The 19,715-nt window shown below is 40.0% G+C and overlaps 12 non-coding genes across 12 annotated transcripts; all 12 read right to left on the bottom strand.

Moving 5' to 3' along the window:
- Positions 1–620: 620 nt before the first annotated feature.
- Positions 621–692, bottom strand: trnac-gca (transfer RNA cysteine (anticodon GCA)). Its single transcript has one exon. It is a non-coding gene; the product is annotated as a tRNA-Cys (tRNA).
- Positions 693–990: 298 nt separating this feature from the next.
- Positions 991–1,062, bottom strand: trnac-gca (transfer RNA cysteine (anticodon GCA)). Its single transcript has one exon. It is a non-coding gene; the product is annotated as a tRNA-Cys (tRNA).
- A 742-nt stretch (positions 1,063–1,804) lies between these two features.
- trnac-gca (transfer RNA cysteine (anticodon GCA)) lies at positions 1,805–1,876 on the bottom strand. Its single transcript has one exon. It is a non-coding gene; the product is annotated as a tRNA-Cys (tRNA).
- A 408-nt stretch (positions 1,877–2,284) lies between these two features.
- Positions 2,285–2,356, bottom strand: trnac-gca (transfer RNA cysteine (anticodon GCA)). The gene has a single exon. It is a non-coding gene; the product is annotated as a tRNA-Cys (tRNA).
- A 3,000-nt stretch (positions 2,357–5,356) lies between these two features.
- trnac-gca (transfer RNA cysteine (anticodon GCA)) lies at positions 5,357–5,428 on the bottom strand. Its single transcript has one exon. It is a non-coding gene; the product is annotated as a tRNA-Cys (tRNA).
- Positions 5,429–6,429: 1,001 nt separating this feature from the next.
- On the bottom strand, positions 6,430–6,501 carry trnac-gca (transfer RNA cysteine (anticodon GCA)). Its single transcript has one exon. It is a non-coding gene; the product is annotated as a tRNA-Cys (tRNA).
- Positions 6,502–6,672: 171 nt separating this feature from the next.
- On the bottom strand, positions 6,673–6,744 carry trnac-gca (transfer RNA cysteine (anticodon GCA)). Its single transcript has one exon. It is a non-coding gene; the product is annotated as a tRNA-Cys (tRNA).
- Positions 6,745–6,912: 168 nt separating this feature from the next.
- trnac-gca (transfer RNA cysteine (anticodon GCA)) lies at positions 6,913–6,984 on the bottom strand. The gene has a single exon. It is a non-coding gene; the product is annotated as a tRNA-Cys (tRNA).
- Positions 6,985–7,152: 168 nt separating this feature from the next.
- Positions 7,153–7,224, bottom strand: trnac-gca (transfer RNA cysteine (anticodon GCA)). The gene has a single exon. It is a non-coding gene; the product is annotated as a tRNA-Cys (tRNA).
- A 408-nt stretch (positions 7,225–7,632) lies between these two features.
- On the bottom strand, positions 7,633–7,704 carry trnac-gca (transfer RNA cysteine (anticodon GCA)). The gene has a single exon. It is a non-coding gene; the product is annotated as a tRNA-Cys (tRNA).
- Positions 7,705–9,074: 1,370 nt separating this feature from the next.
- trnac-gca (transfer RNA cysteine (anticodon GCA)) lies at positions 9,075–9,146 on the bottom strand. Its single transcript has one exon. It is a non-coding gene; the product is annotated as a tRNA-Cys (tRNA).
- Positions 9,147–9,315: 169 nt separating this feature from the next.
- On the bottom strand, positions 9,316–9,387 carry trnac-gca (transfer RNA cysteine (anticodon GCA)). The gene has a single exon. It is a non-coding gene; the product is annotated as a tRNA-Cys (tRNA).
- Positions 9,388–19,715: the final 10,328 nt, after the last annotated feature.

Raw genomic sequence — 19,715 nt, forward strand, 5'->3', positions numbered from 1 at the left:
TGTTTTTTTCAGGTTTGGTTACATGAAAACTAAATATTGACAATCGTTAAAAAGAAACAAGAGTCTTGTTTTTCAGCATATACCTTACTAAATTCAAAGCAATTGTAAATGAACAAGATTGACTTAGAAGCGAAATACAGAAAGGGGCATCCAGAGTTGAACTGGAGACCTCTTGTTCTGCAGTCAAACACTCTACCACTGAGCTATACCCCCTAGTTTAGAGAATAGATGACATTAACCTGGTTTTTCCATGTTAGGGGCATGAAAAATAATTTTTGACAATAGCTAGAAAGAAACATGAGTCATGTTTTTCAGTATACACCTTACTAAATTTAAAGCAACAGTAACTGAACAACACTGATGTAGCAGTGATATACATACGTTGTATTCTAGAATAGAACTGGAGACCTCTTGATCTGCAGTCAATTGCACTACTGCTGAACTACACCCCCATTATTAAGGAATGAAGAAAGCAACCTGATTTTTTCAGGTTTGCTTCCAAGAAAAAGTATTTTGGAAAATGGTTGGCAAAAAAACACGAGTCTGGTTTTTCAGTAGACACCTTACAAAATTAAAAGCAATAGCAAGTGAACAATACTGACTTGTCAGAGATGTAAAGCAGGGGGTATCCAGAATTGAACTGGAGACCTCTTGATCTGCAGTCAAATGCTCTACCACTGAGCTACACCCCCTACTGTGAGCAACTCATACACTCAAGGTTTGAAAAATTCAAATGTTTGTTGGCGTTATCTTTCTAGAAAGTTGCAAGACATTGTTTAAACTGAAGAAGCTGTACACTGAAGAGCTAAACTTCAGCAAATTCACAATTGGAATATTGCAAAGGTGTGCATTGCACTTCTCTTTTATGTGGACAGATAGATGGCAGTGGGGAATAAAACAGACATCCAGAGTTGAACAGGAGAACCCTGCTACACAGTCAGTGATGAACAAGCAGAAACTGACAAATTATGACATGGGGGAGGACCATGGAGGGGGCATCCAGAGTTGAACTGGAGAACTCTTGATCTGCAGTCAAATGCTCTACCACTGAGCTATACCCCCTACTTTAGAAACTGATGACATTAACCTGGTTTTTCCATGTTAGGGGGCAGATAGTTACAAAGAAACACGAGTCATGTTTTTTCAGCATACACCTAACTAAATTTAAAGCAACAGTAACTGAACAACAACTGATTTAGCAGTGATATACTTACGTGGTATTCTAGACTTGAACTGGAGACTCTTGATCTGCAGTCAATTGTACTACTGCTGAACTACACCCCCATTATTAAGGAATGAAGAAAGCAACCTGATTTTTTTCAGGTTTGCTTCCAAGTAAAAGTCTTTTGGACAACGGTTGGCAAAAAACATGAGTCTGGTTACAAAATTAAAAGCAATAGCAAGTGAACAATACTGACTTGGCAGAGATGTAAAGGGGGCATCCAGATTTGAACTGGAGACCTCTTGATCTGCAGTCAAATGGTCTCCAACTGAGCTACACCCCCAACTGTGAACAACAGATATACTCAAGTTTTCAAAAATTCAAACGTTTGTTGATGTTATCTTTCTAGAAAGTTGCAAGGCATTTTTTAAACTGAAGAAGCTGTACACTGAAGAGCTAAACTTCAGCAAATTCACAAATGGAATATTGCAATGGTGTGCATTGCACTTCTCTTTTATGTGGACAGATAGATGGCAGTGGGGAATAAAACAGACATCCAGAGTTGATCAGGAGAACCCTGCTACAAAGTCAGTAATGAGGAAGCAGAGACTGACAAGTTATGACATGGGGGAGGAACATGGAAGAGGGCATCCAGAGTTGAACTGGAGACCTCTTGATCTGCAGTCAAATGCTCTACCACTGAGCTATACCCCCTACTTTAGAGAACATATGACATTATCCTGGTTTTTCCATGTTAGGGGGCATGAAAAATAATTTTTGACAATAGCTAGAAAGAAACATGAGTCATGTTTTTCAGTATACACCTTACTAAATTTAAAGCAACAGTAACTGAACAACACTCATGGAGCAGTGATATACATATGTGGTATTCTAGAATTGAACTGGAGAAATCTTGATCTGCAGACAATTGTTCTACTGCTGAACTACACCCCCATTATTAAGGAATGAAGAAAGCAACCTGATTTTTTCAGGTTTGCTTCCAAGAAAAAATATTTTGGACAATGGTTGGCAAAAAAACACGAGTCTGGTTTTTCAGTATACACCTTACAAAATTAAAAGCAATATTAAGTGAACAATACTGACTTGTCAGAGATATAAAGAAGAGGGTATCCAGAATTGAACTGGAGACCTCTTGATCTGCAGTCAAATGCTCTACAACTGAGCTACACCCCCCACTGTGAAAGACTCATACACTCAAGGTTTGAAAAATTCAAATGTTTGTTGGCGTTATCTTTCTAGAAAGTTGCAAGACATTGTTTAAACTGAAGAATCTGTAGACTGAAGAGCTAAACTTCAGCAAATTCACAATTGGAATTTCGCAAAGGTGTGCATTGCACTTCTCTTTTATGTGGACAGATAGATGGCAGTCAGTGCTGGACTGACCATAGGGCATAGCGGGCAACTGCCCGCTGGGCCGACCCTTTCATCTTTTATGGGCCGGTGTCTGTTTTTTTTTTTTTTTTTTTTTTTTTTTTCCTGGCCTCTAGTTGTTGCGGACAACTTGCCTGCGCCGCCCCACGCGACGCCTCGTAAAAGTTGGTGGATTGGCCAATTGGTAATAATACACTCTGGGCTGGACCAATAGCCAGAGGTCTGATGCACCCGCCAGTTGTTTGTGAATCTCAGTAAACAGACAGACGAGCTTAACAAAATGGAGAACAAAAAACGGAAAGGAGAAGCGGAGAAAATTCGACTAAAAAAGAAACTGGCCCTTCAGGCTGATGCTGGCACATGTGTTAAAATCTCACAGTTGTTTGGTAGTGAAGGTTCAAGTAAAATCAATTTAGGAAGTGATGGAGCCTCAGCCCAGCGACAGGTTGGAGAAGAAAAGAGGGAGGAGGAGGAGAAACCCGAGCCGGTGTTGTGCCATAAATTGACTCGCTGCCAAAAAATGATTAGCCACCGCGGGATCGCGCACGGTTAGGTAATTGCATTTCTAGACAAAATTCCCCAGGATTTCGCCCTAAAACTCAGCATATCTAGCAATATGGACATTCAGAAAGCAAAGATAACCTCTTCCGGGACTTAAACAGATGTTTATCGCGGATATTAGTGTGGCAGTGTTTGTGGCACCCTGCGCGGGAGCACGAGGACGTGCTTGTGGAAAGAGGGAGGAAGATGTGGCAGTGTGAGCATCCACAATGTCCCGATAGATTATGCGCCCTGGCTGCTTGGCTAAGGAGATGTCCCTTTGGCTGACTGGTTAGAGCGTGTGACTTTCACCCGGGAGTCTGGGGATCGAAACCCGCCCGGGCTCTCCTTTCTGCACCTTGCCACATTAGTTTTTCCAGTTCGGAAGTTGTTTTAAGTGTTGCTATTTGTCTTAAACGTTCACAATGAGGATATATTAATCCTTTTTGCAATATTTGCGATTGAAAGATGGTTTGTGCCACAAACTTTGTGGTAAGAACTGGCTTTCTTTATGTTACAGCCTTGATACTAAAAAAATAAATAAACAATGTAAAATGGCACCCTGTATTGAATGTAAACGTTGTATAAATGGAAATAAACAATTCTCCAGCGATTTAATTTTTCCCCCTTCCTTTCTTTAGTCCACTTGACATGGAGCCACAGTTAACTAGTTTGGGGCACATTTTTACTTGAAAAAAAGTATTTAAAATGATCAAGCTTTGGCTTTGCAATGACACTGTGTAGGTTGCTATTCATTACGTTGCTCTATTTAAAAGTAACAAGATAAAAGCACTTCAGCACATAAAATCAAGGTTGTCACTTGCCAAATAGACTACACCCTCCCGTTTACCTATAAGAAATGCCTCAAAATATCTTTAAATTCTTTATTGATGATTTAATTGTAGACAACTAAAATGGCATTTTACTTGCCAAAAAGTGATTGAATCGCTAAGATTTTCATGGAGGCTAAAATTGACCAAATAAGGGTTTTATGTATTATCTGTTGACGTTACTGTACTCATACTGCCTACTGTGTCATCAAAAACACCCCAAAAATGGCAACAAAAAAAAAAAAAAAAAAAAAAGAAGATAATTTCCCTTGCCAATAATTGATTACAGTGTCCTGGTCACCTGTAAAGGGTTACATTTACCTAAATATTACTTTATTTATTATCTCTTGATGTTATTAGTGCCATCACAGGATGCCGGTGTCTTTCACATTCATAAACACCTCAAAAATGGCAACAAATGATCATTTCCCTTGCCAAAAATTGATTACAGTGTCCTGGTCACGTGTAAAGGGTTAAATTGACCTAAATATTACCTTATTTATTATCTCTTGATGTTATTAGTGCCATCACAGGATGCTGGGTGTCTTCCACATTCATAAACACAGAGTCCTGGTCACCCATAAAGGCTTAAATTGGCATAAATATTACTTCATGTATTATGACGCGTGTTCCACAATCATATTCGAATAAACGTGAAAATATTCTGTCCGAATATCTGTTTCTTGTTATAAATATAACAGCTAGAAGGATTTACAGTTAAAATAGGAGAAACACGTGACTCCCCAGGAAGGGTCGTAACACCACTTGCCTCATGCACATAAGTGAACAAAACAAAGCAGCATGGAGACACTCCGTCTCCAACCACCTCTCAGGCAGCAGCCTGCACTCCCAAGTTCTACACGTCACCAGAACATAAACAACCGCAACACAATAAAAGTAGTGTTATACAAAATGGAAGGCCTGTAGTGTTTATTCTCTTACAGTAACAACTTATCAATTTTTTGGAGGAATTTATTTGAGAATTTTTTGGTTTTTATTAATTGTGCAATAGAAAAGTAATCGCTAGATTAATCATCTAAATAGTCATTAGAATAGTCGACTATTCGATAAAATAATCGTCAGAATAATCATTTTAAAAATAATCAGTTACCCCCAACCCTACTTTTTAGAATACCAGGATAGGAAGGATGGTGTAGGTTTACGTTTATTAGATTGATACATAAATACTACCAATAAGAAAGTGTACGTTGGTGTGTGTCAGAAACAGCATAAGGCTTAATGTCTTTTCCAAAAAAAACAGGTGATGGGCCGGTCTCCAGTCAAAATGCCCGGGCTGAATTTTTGTCCCAGTCCAGCCCTGATGGCAGTGGGGAATAAAACTGAGATCCAGAGTTGAACAGGAGAACCCTGCTACACAGTCAGTGATGAACAAGCAGAAACTGACAAATTATGACATGGGGGAGGACCATGGAGGGGGCATCCAGAGTTGAACTGGAGACCTCTTGATCTGCAGTCAAATGCTCTACCACTGAGCTATACCGCCTAACTTGGAAATACTGAAAAAATCAACCTGTTTTTTTCAGGTTTGGTTACATGAAAACTAAATATTGACAATAGCTAAAAAGAAACAAGAGTCTTGTTTTTCAGCATATACCTTACTAAATTCACAGCAATTGTAAATGATCAACATTGACTTAGCAGCGATATACAGAAGGGGGCATCCAGAGTTGAACAGGAGACCTCTTGATCTGCAGTCTAATGCTTTACCACTGAGCAATACCCCCTACTTTAGAAAACTGATGACATTAACCTGGTTTTTCCATGTTGGGGGCAGATAGTTACAAAGAAACACGAGTCATGTTTTTTCAGTAGATGCTTAACTAAATTTAAAGCAACATTAACTGAACAACAACTAATTTAGCAGTGATATACTTACGTGGTATTCTAGACTTGAACTGGAGACCTCTTGATCTGCAGTCAATTGTACTACTGCTGAACTACACCCCCATTATTAAGGAATGAAGAAAGCAACCAGATTTTTTTCAGGTTTGCTTCCAAGTAAAAGTCTTTTGGACAACGGTTGGCAAAAAAACACGAGTCTGGTTATTCAGTATACACCTTACAAAATTAAAAGCAATAGCAAGTGAACAATACTGACTTGGCAGAGATGTAAAGGGGGCATCCAGATTTGAACTGGAGACCTCTTGATCTGCAGTCAAATGGTCTCCAACTGAGCTACACCCCCAACTGTGAACAACAGATATACTCAAGTTTTCAAAAATTCAAACGTTTGTTGATGTTATCTTTCTAGAAAGTTGCAAGAAATTTTTTAAACTGAAGAAGCTGTACACTGAAGAGCTAAACTTCAGCAAATTCACAAATGGAATATTGCAATGGTGTGCATTGCACTTCTCTTTTATGTGGACAGATAGATGGCAGTGGGGAATAAAACAGACATCCAGAGTTGATCAGGAGAACCCTGCTACACACTCAATAATAAGGAAGCAGAGACTGCGAAGTTATGACATGGGGGAGGAACATGGAAGGGGGCATCCAGAGTTGAACTGGAGACCTCTTGATCTGCAGTCAAATGCTCTACCACTGAGCTATACCCCTAACTTGGAAATACTGAAAAAATCAACCTGTTTTTTTTTTCAGGTTTGGTTACATGAAAACTAAATATTGACAATAGTTAAAAAGAAACAAGAGTCTTGTTTTTCAGCATATACCTTACTAAATTCAAAGCAATTGTAAATGAACAACATTGACTTAGAAGCGAAATACAGAAGGGGGCATCCAGAGTTGAACTGGAGACCTCTTGATCTGCAGTCAAATGCTCTACCACTGAGCTATACACCCTAACTTGGAAATACTGAAAAAATCAACCTATTTTTTTCAGGTTTGGTTACATGAAAACTAAATATTGACAATAGTTAAAAAGAAACAAGAGTCTTGATTTCAGCATATACCTTACTAAATTCAAAGCAATTGTAAATGAACAACATTGAATTAGAAGCGAAATACAGAAGGGGGCATCCAGAGTTGAACTGGAGACCTCTTGATCTGCAGTCAAAAGCTCTACCACTGATCTATACCCCCTACTTTAGAGAACAGATGACATTAACCTGGTTTTTCCATGTTAGGGGGCATGAAAAATAATTTTTGACAATAGCTAGAAAGAAACATGAGTCATGTTTTTCAGCATATACCTTACTAAATTCAAAGCAATTGTAAATGAACAACATTGACTTAGAAGCGAAATACAGAAGGGGGCATCCAGAGTTGAACTGGAGACCTCTTGATCTGCAGTCAAATGCTCTACCACTGAGCTATACCCCCTACTTTAGAGAACAGATGACATTAACCTGGTTTTTCCATGTTAGGGGGCATGAAAAATAATTTTTGACAATAGCTAGAAAGAAACATGAGTCATGTTTTTCAGTATACACCTTACTAAATTTAAAGCAACAGTAACTGAACAACACTGATGTAGCAGTGATATACATACGTGGTATTCTAGAATTGAACCGGAGACCTCTTGATCTGCAGTCAATTGCACTACTGCTGAACTACACCCCCATTATTAAGAAATGAAGAAAGCAACCAGATTTTTTCAGGTTTGCTTCCAAGAAAAAGTATTTTGGACGATGGTTGGCAAAAAAACACGAGTCTGGTTTTTCAGTAGACACCTTACAAAATTAAAAGCAATAGCAAGTGAACAATACTGACTTGTCAGAGATGTAAAGAAGGGGGTATCCAGAATTGAACTGGAGACCTCTTGATCTGCAGTCAAATGCTCTACCACTGAGCTACACCCCCTACTGTGAACGACACATACACTCAAGGTTTGAAAAATTCAAATGTTTGTTGGCGTTATCTTTCTAGAAAGTTGCAAGACGTTGTTTAAACTGAAGAAGCTGTACACTGAAGAGCTAAACTTCAGCAAATTCACAATTGGAATATCGCAAAGGTGTGCATTGCACTTCTCTTTTATGTGGACAGATAGATGGCAGTGGGGAATAAAACAGAGATCCAGAGTTGAACAGGAGAACCCTGCTACACAGTCCGTGATGAACAAGCAGAAACTGACAAATTATGACATGGGGGAGGACCATGGAGGGGGCATCCAGAGGTGAACTGGAGACCTCTTGATCTGCAGTCAAATGCTCTACCACTTAGCTATACCGCCTAACTTGGAAATACTGAAAAAATCAACCTGTTTTTTTCAGGTTTGGTTACATGAAAACTAAATATTGACAATAGTTAAAAACAAACAAGAGTCTTGTTTTTCAGCATATACCTTATTAAATTCACAGCAATTGTAAATGAACAACATTGACTTAGCAGCGATATACAGAAGGGGGCATCCAGAGTTGAACAGGAGACCTCTTGATCTGCAGTCAAATGCTTGACCACTGAGCAATACCCCCTACTTTAGAAAACTGATGACATTAACCTGGTTTTTCCATGTTAGGGGGCAGATAGTTACAAAGAAACACGAGTCATGTTTTTTCAGTAGATGCTTAACTAAATTTAAAGCAACAGTAACTGAACAACAACTAATTTAGCAGTGATATACTTACATGGTATTCTAGACTTGAACTGGAGACCTCTTGATCTGCAGTCAATTGTACTACTGCTGAACTACACCCCCATTATTAAGGAATGAAGAAAGCAACCTGATTTTTTTCAGGTTTGCTTCCAAGTAAAAGTCTTTTGGACAACGGTTGGCAAAAAAACACGAGTCTGGTTTTTCAGTATACACCTTACAAAATTAAAAGCAATAGCAAGTGAACAATACAGACTTGGCAGAGATGTAAAGGGGACATCCAGATTTGAACTGTAGACCTCTTGATCTGCAGTCAAATGGTCTCCAATTTAGCTACACCCCTACTGTGAACAACACATATACTAAAGTTTTCAGAAATTCAAATGTTTGTTGGCGTTATCTTTCTAGAAAGTTGCAAGGCATTTTTTAAACTGAAGAAGCTGTACACTGAAGAGCTAAACTTCAGCAAATTCACAATTGGAATATTGTAATGGTGTGCATTGCACTTCTCTTTTATGTGGACAGATAGATGGCAGTGGGGAATAAAAAAGACATCCAGAGTTGAACACGAAAACCCTGCTACACAGTCAGTGATGACAAAGCAGAAACCGACAAATTATGACATGGGGGAGGACCATGGAGGGGTCATCCAGAGTTGAACTGGAGACCTCTTGATCTGCAGTCAAATGCTATACCACTGAGCTATAACCCCTAACTTGGAAATACTGAAAAAAATCAACCTGTTTTTTCAGGTTTGGTTACATGAAAACTAAATATTGACAATAGTTAAAAAGAAACAAGAGTCTTGTTTTTCAGCATATACCTTACTAAATTCAAAGCTATTGTAAATAAACAACATTGACTTAGAAGCGAATTACAGAAGGGGGCATCCAGAGTTGAACTGAAGACCTCTTGATCTGCAGGCAAATGCTCTACCACTGAGCTATACCCCCTACTTTAGAAAGCTAATGACATTAACCTGGTTTTTCCATGTTAGGGGGCATGAAAAATAATTTTTGACAATAGCTAGAAAGAAATATGAGTCATGTTTTTCAGTATACACCTTACTAAATTTAAAGCAACAGTAACTGAACAACACTGATGTAGCAGTGATATACATACGTGGTATTCTAGAATTGAACTGGAGACCTCTTGATCTGCAGTCAATTGCACTACTGCTGAACTACACCCCCATTATTAAGGAATGAAGAAAGCAACCTGATTTTTTCAGGTTTGCTTCCAAGAAAAAGTATTTTGGACAATGGTTGGCAAAAAAACACGAGTCTGGTTTTTCAGTATACACCTTACAAAATTAAAAGCAATAGCAAGTGAACAATACTGACTTGGCAGAGATGTAAAGGGGGCATCCAGATTTGAACTGGAGACCTCTTGATCTGCAGTCAAATGGTCTCCAACTGAGCTACACCCCTACTGTGAACAACACATATACTAAAGTTTTCAAAAATTCAAATGTTTGTTGGCGTTATCTTTCTAGAAAGTTGCAAGACATTGTTTAAACTGAAGAAGCTGTACACTGAAGAGCTAAACTTCAGCAAATTCACAATTGGAATATTGCAATGGTGTGCATTGCACATCAGAGAGAATTATAAGATACCTTTCGTCAAACATTTTGACAGGTCTATTGTTCTTTGACCTTTCAGTCCTATTGTTCATTTGACCCTTGACCTTGCCCCCCTTTCCTATCATTAATCAAATGGACAGGTGTATTGTTCAATCTTTGCCCCCCCTTCCGTATCATTAATCAAATGGACATGTGTATTGTTAATTGTCCAGATGGCCTAGACCCCCCACGCCGCATCATCAATGGCGTATTGTTGAACGTGTCCAGATGTCCATGATTCCCCACGTCATAGGCTAATGTGTGTAATGGCGTGTGAAATTTCTTATTGTGTTACCCAGCGGTTCCCACAGCCCCCCTCCCTTCTGAGTGTAATCCTATTGTGTATAACTCTTTAAAAGCTCAGATCTGTCCGAATGGTGAAAAGTCGAGCTCTAAGAAAAAATGATGAACCACGAGGAGATGCATGAAGCACCAAGATGACGCTGCAGCCCTTATAATGCATTTACCAGCCCTTACTGGCACACTATATCAGTCTAACCTCGTGGGACTTTTTATACCTAACATGACATGGCTCACTGACAGTGGATGAGTGCGGCCTAACTGCTGTGAATGACAGCCCCACACGCTGGTCAAGTACTTATGAAATGGTTGTACGTCTCCTCAAAGTTAAAGAATCTGTTTTTGGAGTAGCAGACAAGATGGGATGGTCTGCTTGCTCTCGAGTGAGTGACAGAAGCTGAAGTCAATGCAAGAACTTTTGCAGCCTTTTACTGAACACACACAAACTCTTCAGAGTGACACATTGTCTATGTCATTAATACTCTCTTTGATTTACTCAGCCATCTGGCAGATGTTCACGTTGGATTTCGTATGTTCAGTCTTAAACTTTGTGTTTAAATGTGTAAATATTTACATGCAGCTCACTGACACTTTTTGACCAGAACTAAAACTATTGTGTAAAACTCTCTGTCCAGCAGCACATCAAATTAATGGCTGTAAGCCCACACACACACACACACACACACACACACACACACACACACACACACACACACACACACACACACACACACACACACACACACACATTTAAAGCACTTTCCCCTTTCAGAAAATGTCTGACTCTCTCTGTTACCAACTCTAAACACCATTCATACATTTCTCTCACTTCAGAAAAGCAATGGTTTGCCATCCTAAACCATTTATGGTTCTATTGTAAAGCACCCTGCATACTCAAGCCTATAAGAATAAAAGTTGATCCTTACCTCAGTGTGACGCTTTTAGTCGACAACTCACAAAGCAAATGACTGTATTGTTTTGCAGGTGGGCTGAATTGAAAGAGTGGCGGGAAGTTGGTTCAACAAAGATCTGTTGAGCTTTCTTAAAGTTCATTCTAAACAATTTTACACGGCCAGCGACTTCTGACAAAGCAAATGACTTCCTTTTTTTTTTGCAGGTGGCGGGGAAGTTTTAAACAAAGATTTGGTTCATTCTAACCTAGTCGGCATGGAAACAATTCACAAAAGCAAATGACTTGCTATTGTTTCAAAGAGCTATTTAGGTGAACAGCATCTTTGGTTCGTCATCATCAGCAGTGAAAGCTTAACCATCGCCTCCTGCCTTTAGTGTCACATTTTGTTTTCACTGTCACACACACACACACACACACACACACACACACACACACACACACACACACACACACACACACACACACACACACACACACACACACACACACACACACACACACACACACACATTGCTTCCTGCCTCAAAGAAAAGATTTGATCCTTTTTGTAGGACCTATAACAGCTGAAATAAATAACAAGCTGTTTATGAGGTTCGTTTTTTGGGAGGGGTGGATTAGTAAAGTCTCAGAGCAGACGTACCTCTGGTCAAACCTTTAATGTCATACCTCTCAGAATAGTTAAACTAAGGCACATGCATGTCGTAAACGGATTTACACACGAGCGAAGAAGAAGAACCGATGGATACGTGTTTTGAATATAGCCTTCCTCTGCTAAAAACAACGTTCGAATTGAGACATGATGAGATTGGCTTGACAGCGCAACAGATTTTTCATAAGCGATTTCAGGAAGAAATGTCCGGTACAAAACCGGTCCGGTATTATTTTTTTGGATCTGCACGCACACACACACACACACACACACACACACACACACACACACACACACACACGCACACACACACACGCACACGCACACACACACACACACACACACACACACACACACACACACACACACAACTCTAAACACCCATTCAGACATTTGTCTACCTATACAACAAAGCAAATGACTATGTATTGTTTATAAACATTTTTTTTTCGACCAATCGCAACCGTTTTCTATTCAAGATTTTTTTAAACAGCTGTATAAAATGTAAAACCGCATTTTCGGAGTCGTGATTTGAGGTGTAACAAGCTAAGATGACGGGTAAGTTTTTAACTTAAGACGCAAATCTTTTTTTCTCTTTCTGGTTTAACATCTTTATTTTCAGACGCTATTGTCATATCGGACGGCGAGTGGGAAGAAATTCCTATTGAGGAATTAACTTGTAAAACTCCGGTCCCTCTCTATGATTTGTCTAAAATTAATCGTGCGGTCGAGAATCTGAGTGAGTGGATTTTATAAATATATACGTAACGTTCTTTTCTTCAGCTGAGAAATATCTCATTTTACAGAAAAGGAGGGGGTTCAACCTTACCCCGGAAGTGATAACTTTTACCCAACCACGCCTCCATCCACCAGCCGAACCGTCTTACATTTGTATCAGCCCAGCCATACCGTCAGATCACACGCGAATGCGAACGTGAAAGCTGTTCGTTACAGGACCATCACGCCACAGACGATCCTCGAAGCTGGTAAGTGATTACAAAATAGCGATTAATAAGTCAGAGATGTGTCGTTCATATTTATCGTTTTTATTCTCCAGAGCAACGGCCGACGGCCTACGCACCCCCAATATCTCAGCCCCCACCACCTCCAACCCCTTCTCATGCGCAGACGGATGGTAACGATAAAAAAAAACAACTGATTAATAAGTCAAAGATGACTCGTTCACATTTACCGTTGTTTTTTATACTTTCAGAACAACATCTGACAGCCGCTTCAATATCTCCGCCCACACCTCCTCCTCCTCCTCCCCCTTCTCCTGCATCCAGAGGCCAATCAGCCGTTGTGTTTTGCGCTAAGCATAGCCGGACTGTTAAATCCCTCAGCGAGAGATACAGAATTATTGAATGTGGCTAAAAATATTCATCAACAGGCAGGGCTTCAGGAGCAATCAACCGTTTCATTTAGCGACGTGATTCGATTTGAAAATATTGTTCAAAGAAAAATAATCATTTTTTACAGATCCGACAGAATCATTTCTAAATTTGAAACAGATTTTAGCGATCGATCAAATCCGTTGTTCATTTTGCTAATGAATCAACATTATTACGGCATAAAAAATATTAAAGGTTTCTTAGGAGCCAAATATTTTTGTTCATGGTGCTTTTCCGCTTATAATAACATGAACGGACATCATTGTAAATGGTTCTGTCGCGTGTGTAATACCGATTTATGCAAACGGACAGAAACGTCTCTCATCACATGTTCTGATTGTAATCGAATATGCCAAAATGTGATATGTTTTCAAACTCACAAAACACCTATTTTAAGGCCTCAAGCAAACAGGTTAGTTTCTCCTTGCGAAATGTTTAAAAAATGCACCATTTGTAAACAAACTTATTACATCGCCATGGGTGGAAATGGCTCACAGCACGTTTGCTCAGCGACCAAATGCATCGTTTGCAAACAGTCGGTGGTCACGGATGATCATCGCTGTTTTATTCAGCTTGAAAAAAAAGATGACGGTTTAACGGAAAAGGTTATTTATTACGACACTGAAACGTTTACGGATCAGAACGGTGTGCATACACCTTTTTTAATCTGTGCAAAATCCGATTCAGGCGACGTTTGGGAGAAATATGGTTTAGATTGCATTAAAGATTTTATTATGCAGATGCGTCGTCCTAAATTCAGCAATTATACATTTGTTGCACACAATGCGCGCGGATTTGATGCTTATATAATTTTGAGAGCTATGTGTCAATTAAAAATTGTTCCCAAAAATATACTCATGCAAGGCTGTAAAATCCTGAGTTTTCACGATCCAGATTTCGGGTTGAGATTCATTGATTCCTTAAGTTTTCTCATGATGAAATTAGCTAACCTTCCAGCTGCTTTGGGCTTTACAGGTAAAACTAAAGGTTATTTTCCTCACAGATTTTCATCGCTTGAACATCTGAATTATAAAGGGCCTTATCCAGATGTCAGCCATTATGGGTTTGAACAAATGTCTCCGGAGCATAAAAAAATATTTTTAGAATGGTACACCGATGTGTCTAAACAGCAGCTGTTTGATTTCAGAAAGGAGGCCGTGTTTTATTGTAGAAACGATGTAGAAATTCTGCGTAAAGCATGCGGTATTTTCAGAGAGGAGTTTTTTAATGAAACAGGTATCGACCCGCTGAAATCTGTCACGATCGCTTCAGCTTGCATGCGCGTGTTTAGATCAAAATTCCTAAAACCAGACACATTAGCCATTCCTTGTCCGCTCGGCTATCGACCGCAACAAAAACCATTTTCAAGTTCAAGCATCGTGTGGCTGGAATGGGTTTCACGCAGTCAAAATGTAGACATTCAACACGCTTTAACGCCTTTGGGGGAGTATAAAGTGGGAGATTTTTATCTCGACGGATATGCTGTGATTTCAGGCGTCGAACAAGGGTTTGAGTATATGGGTTGTTTTTTCCACGGCTGTCCAAAATGTTTCTTACAGTCATCCATATGTCCTCTGAGAAAAATCACTTTTGGTGAAATTTATGACAAAACCGTCGAAAAGCTTCAGTCGTTGGAAACTGTGCATCGATTAAAAATGAATGTCATTTGGGAACATGATTGGCAGGAGATGGTAAAAACTGATCCGGACGTGAAACAGTTTGTCTCAAGATTTGACCCACCGCCAGCTCCTCTCTCACCTCGTGAAGCCCTGTATGGAGGCAGAACTTGTCCGGTTCGGCTGAGGCAGTCGGCTCAGAGCGGTGAAAAAATCCACTATGTGGATTTTACGAGCCTGTACCCTTATGTAAACGCCACACAGACTTACCCCATAGGCCATCCCAAAATTCATGTTAAAAATTTCAGAGATCCAAGTCACTATTTTGGCTTGATTAAAGCTGTCGTTTTGCCACCCAGAAAACTGTTTTTCCCTGTTCTGCCTTTTAAAACATCCAAAGGTAAACTTGTTTTTACACTATGTCGCACATGCGCTGAAATGAATAATCAATCTGATTCTTGTTCACACAGCGCGTCTCAACGTGCTTTGACGGGGGTTTGGGTGAGTGTAGAGTTCAATTACGCTTTGGAGTCAGGTTACCGTCTGGTGAAAATGATTGAAGTCTGGGATTTTGAGAAAAGCAGTAAAGATGTGTTCGCAGGTTACATTAACACGTTTTTGAAGCAGAAACAACAAGCGTCTGGTTTTCCTGAAGGATTGATTGACGATGACTCGAAAAGAAAATACATTCAGGACTACCAACTTCATCAGGGAATACAATTAGATGAGTCTAAGATTCAGCACAATCCTGCTAAGAGTGCCATTTCAAAATTATGTCTCAATTCACTCTGGGGAAAGTTTGGTCAAAGAGATGATCTTGTACAAACCACATTTGTTCAAAAACCTGATGAATTTTTTGACATTCTGTTTTCAGGGAAACACAAAGTTAAATTCTTCAGCTTTGTCACTTCAGGAGCCGTTCTGGTGCAGCACAGTTTGACAGAAAAATGCCTAACGACACCTGGCAGAAGCAACAACATATTTATCGCCGCTTTCACCACAACTTATGCCAGATTGAAATTATTAAATGCGTTGAACAAACTGGGAAATCGCTTCATTTATTACGATACAGATTCTATAATTTATTCTGTCAAAGAGAATGAGTGTGTTTTACCAACAGGACCGCTGCTGGGGGATTTAACCGATGAACTGCACGGCGATTCCATCACAGAATTTGCTTCATCCGGTCCAAAAACGTATGCTTACAAAACCCGGGACCGCCAGCAGGTGGTGCTAAAGGCTAAGGGTATCACACAGTCATTCATTTCATCTGATCACATCAATTTTGACAGCTTAGCGCTGCTGGTTGAGGGGTACGTGTCTGGAGAAAGGGGAAGATTTTTGCAAACTCGGCAGGAGATTGTCAAGAGGGATAAAAAAGGTCTCACTCTCTCGAATGTTTCATTTGTGAAAAGGTTTCGTGTGATTTTTGATAAGCGGAGGTTATTTGCTGACGGCAGTACAGAACCATTTGGGTATTAAAAATGGAAACTGATTTTGACGCTAGACTAAAATTGCCATTCAGTGCACAAATTGCTGGTCCGTCAGGCTGTGGAAAAACCTTTTTTGTAAAAAGTATTTTGGAAAATTGTATGCAATGTTTAACTGAAATGCCAGAAAACATCGTGTGGTTTTTTACATCTTATCAACCTATGTATGATGATCTTTGTAATAAAAGTATTCGATTCGTTCAAGGTCTCCCGCTTTCATTCGAGGATGATGATTTATTTCCATCGGGTCATAACCACTTGGTGATCTTGGATGACATGATGTCTCAAACGTCCAGCCATCCTGGAGTGCTAAAATTATTTACGCAGCTGAGACATCACAGAAATATGAGCGTCATTTTAATCACTCAAAATGTTTTTCATCAAGGAAAACATAGTCGTTCCATCAGCTTAAACACCAATTATTTGATTTTGTTTAAAAACCCTCGAGACAAATTGCAAATCAATGTTTTAGCAAATCAAATATATCCTACCCAAAAAAGATATTTCATGGAGAGTTTTCAAGACGCTACGTCAGAACCGTACGGTTATTTAATTGTGGATTTAAAAGCGGAAACGCCAGAATCTTTCCGTCTCCGTACGGGTTTACTTCCGGATCAGCTCACTGCGGTGTATTTGTCTAAAACAGAGCCATGTCAGCCCGGATAAAACGCAACGCCAAGATTCTACGTGCTTTGTCACGTATGAAGCCTCGCCAACGTCGGGAGTTTTTAAAAGGGTGCTCCGAGGACGTTCTGAAGGCTTTGTGCGAGATAGCTTTAAACGTGATCAAAGGAAATATACGTCTGTCGCCGCGTCAATTTCAAAAGTTGTCTAAAAGCAGAACGGTGCTCAGACAGTTGACTCATAACAAAACTAGCCTTTTTAAAAAAAAAGAAGCTTTTAGTCAGCCAGAAAGGCGGATTTCTACCCATACTCTTAGCAGCCGCTGCGCCTCTGATCGGCTAACTGATAGGTGGCTTAATAAGGAAATAAACGATGGCTTCTCAAAAAATGTTTATGGTGACCCCCCAACAATTACGTCAGCTTGTTAAACCTACGATACGGGACGTGGCTGAAGAGAATCTTGACTCTGAAATGAAATTAATTATGTAGGAGACGGGATTAACGCCGTATGAGAAAATTAAAAAATACAATGCGCTGCTACAGCGTTATTTAAAGTTGATGAGAAGCGGATTACACGAAAGCGCACCTCCCACTGAACCGCCCACTGTGACGGCTGAGCCTACGTCAGCTGTAGAAACAGCAGCTGACACACTCATTAATGAAACGCTACAGAATCTTCCTGTACGCGGAAGAAAAAACGCCGAGTATCTGCTGAAAATGACACGATTAAACTGGACTCCGACGGGGGAATTTAAATATAAAGGCGATGTGCAGAAAGGATCGCACATCCTTGACTTGATTAAAAGCATCAGCAACCCGTTAAAAAAACATCCACAATCAGAACCGACGGGTTGGACTCCTTTCCTAAAAACTCTAGTAGAAAAAAATGTGCCCTTATCTATCGTGTCCAATCCGCTAGCGAAACGTCAGATTACGCAACTCAGGAACGGAGGGATTGTGCTTCCGGATTCTGAAGACGGTGTTTTGAAGAAAAAAAAGAAAAAACCGAGGAGAAATATCATTTTATCACCAAGCTGGAGCGATGTCCCCACTTTGAAGAAATGGATCAGCTTTACACCTTAACTCTCTTGTTTGTTCAATAAAACTTTATTCAAAACAAATTTCACAGTCCGTGACATTCTTTAAACATTTCAAGAGTACAATTCACCTGTGTGAAGTATACATCATGACGTTTGATGCAATTTGAAAATTTTTTAACAAAATGATAAACCATAGCATCATTTTTATCTACATTTTTATGATATTTAGACAGAATTTGTTTCAGAGAAAGTCCACAAGCCTTATGACACAGGAAAAAAACACAATGCTGGCCACAATGGTCGGATGCAAAACTCTGTAGCTGACGATCCTGATATTGTATTCTTGAACAACGTTCTGTTAGAAAATTCAGGATGTTTTCAGGGTAATATTTAAATTCAGGCGATAGACCGTAAGAGTCAAAAAATGTTCCGAGGCCATTTTGTTCCACAGCTAGCGCCAACCAGTGTTCACCGGGTAAATGGACAGGATGAGTGTTTACCACAAAGTAGGCCGGTAGTCGAATGTTTTTTGGGACGGTAGACAGCTGATCAGACGCGTACACGCCACCAAAATAATCTCCCAGCAGGCTCGATAATATGCCGTCCAATTCGTGATTATCCATTAATAATAATCCACCAATACCTCTCTCTTTGAGTTTATCTCCAGAATGGAGTCGTAACACGCATACACAATGAGTGTAGCCGTGGCTCTCAGAGGTTCTCCAAAGCGCATCTCCATCCTCAGGTTGCCGGTGGAAACGGTTGAAAGCGCCTCCGAGTCATCCGCTGTGTTCAGATTAAAGGCAAAGAGTGTATACCCCTGTTTATATTCCAACCTATTAATCGATAGAGGCAAATCTTTCAATTGTCTTGAAGTGGCTGTAAACAGATTATAAAATTCTCTGACCGATGTTCCCTGGTAAAAAGTAGGTTGGAAGGCTTTCGATGGAATCTGTTTTCCGTCTCTGGACAACGCCAGATATTCCACATTCATGTGGCGAAAATTAAAAGGCGAAAGATCTCGACGTCCTGTGTAAGCTTCGTGATCCACTAATCCTAAAACGATATATTTAGGAATGGCGCCGAGAAAGAGGTTCTCCAGATTACATATCCTCGAATTTTGTGGAATGGAATAAGTTTTGACGGTCACGCGTGAGAGCGGGTACATGGCGTTTGCTTTTAGTAAAGCAGACTCGTGACCCAAACGTACGGCGGGTGAAATATTAACTTTCTTCACAAAAAGCGATGCACCTAGCAGTTTCAGCTTGTAGGTGGAATCACGCGCCCCCATCAGGCAAAAAGCATCACACGCGCGTGTCAGTTTAATTCTGAGATCGACAGAATTTAAAAGAAGTCTTTCACAGAAAAATATATCAGAATGCAGGGGTCCTATCAGATCCACTTCTCTGGAGTTTTCTGTAAAAGTCGCTCGTTGATTAAGGCCTAAATTGCGTCCGTTAATTACAACGGCGGAATCGTGCGCACCTGCGGTGTCTTTGAAGAACAATCCCGCGCTGAATTGAGAATTCAAACTCGCTTCAGAAAAGTTCAGCAGGGTTTCGATGATCGCTCTGTAGGGGTGCGTGGCGCTGGACTGTGAAATCAGACGATCGCCGAGAACCACGTCACATTGTGAG

Source organism: Nothobranchius furzeri, chromosome 9 (genome assembly GCF_043380555.1).
Source record: "Nothobranchius furzeri strain GRZ-AD chromosome 9, NfurGRZ-RIMD1, whole genome shotgun sequence".
NCBI classification, from domain to species: domain Eukaryota; kingdom Metazoa; phylum Chordata; class Actinopteri; order Cyprinodontiformes; family Nothobranchiidae; genus Nothobranchius; species Nothobranchius furzeri.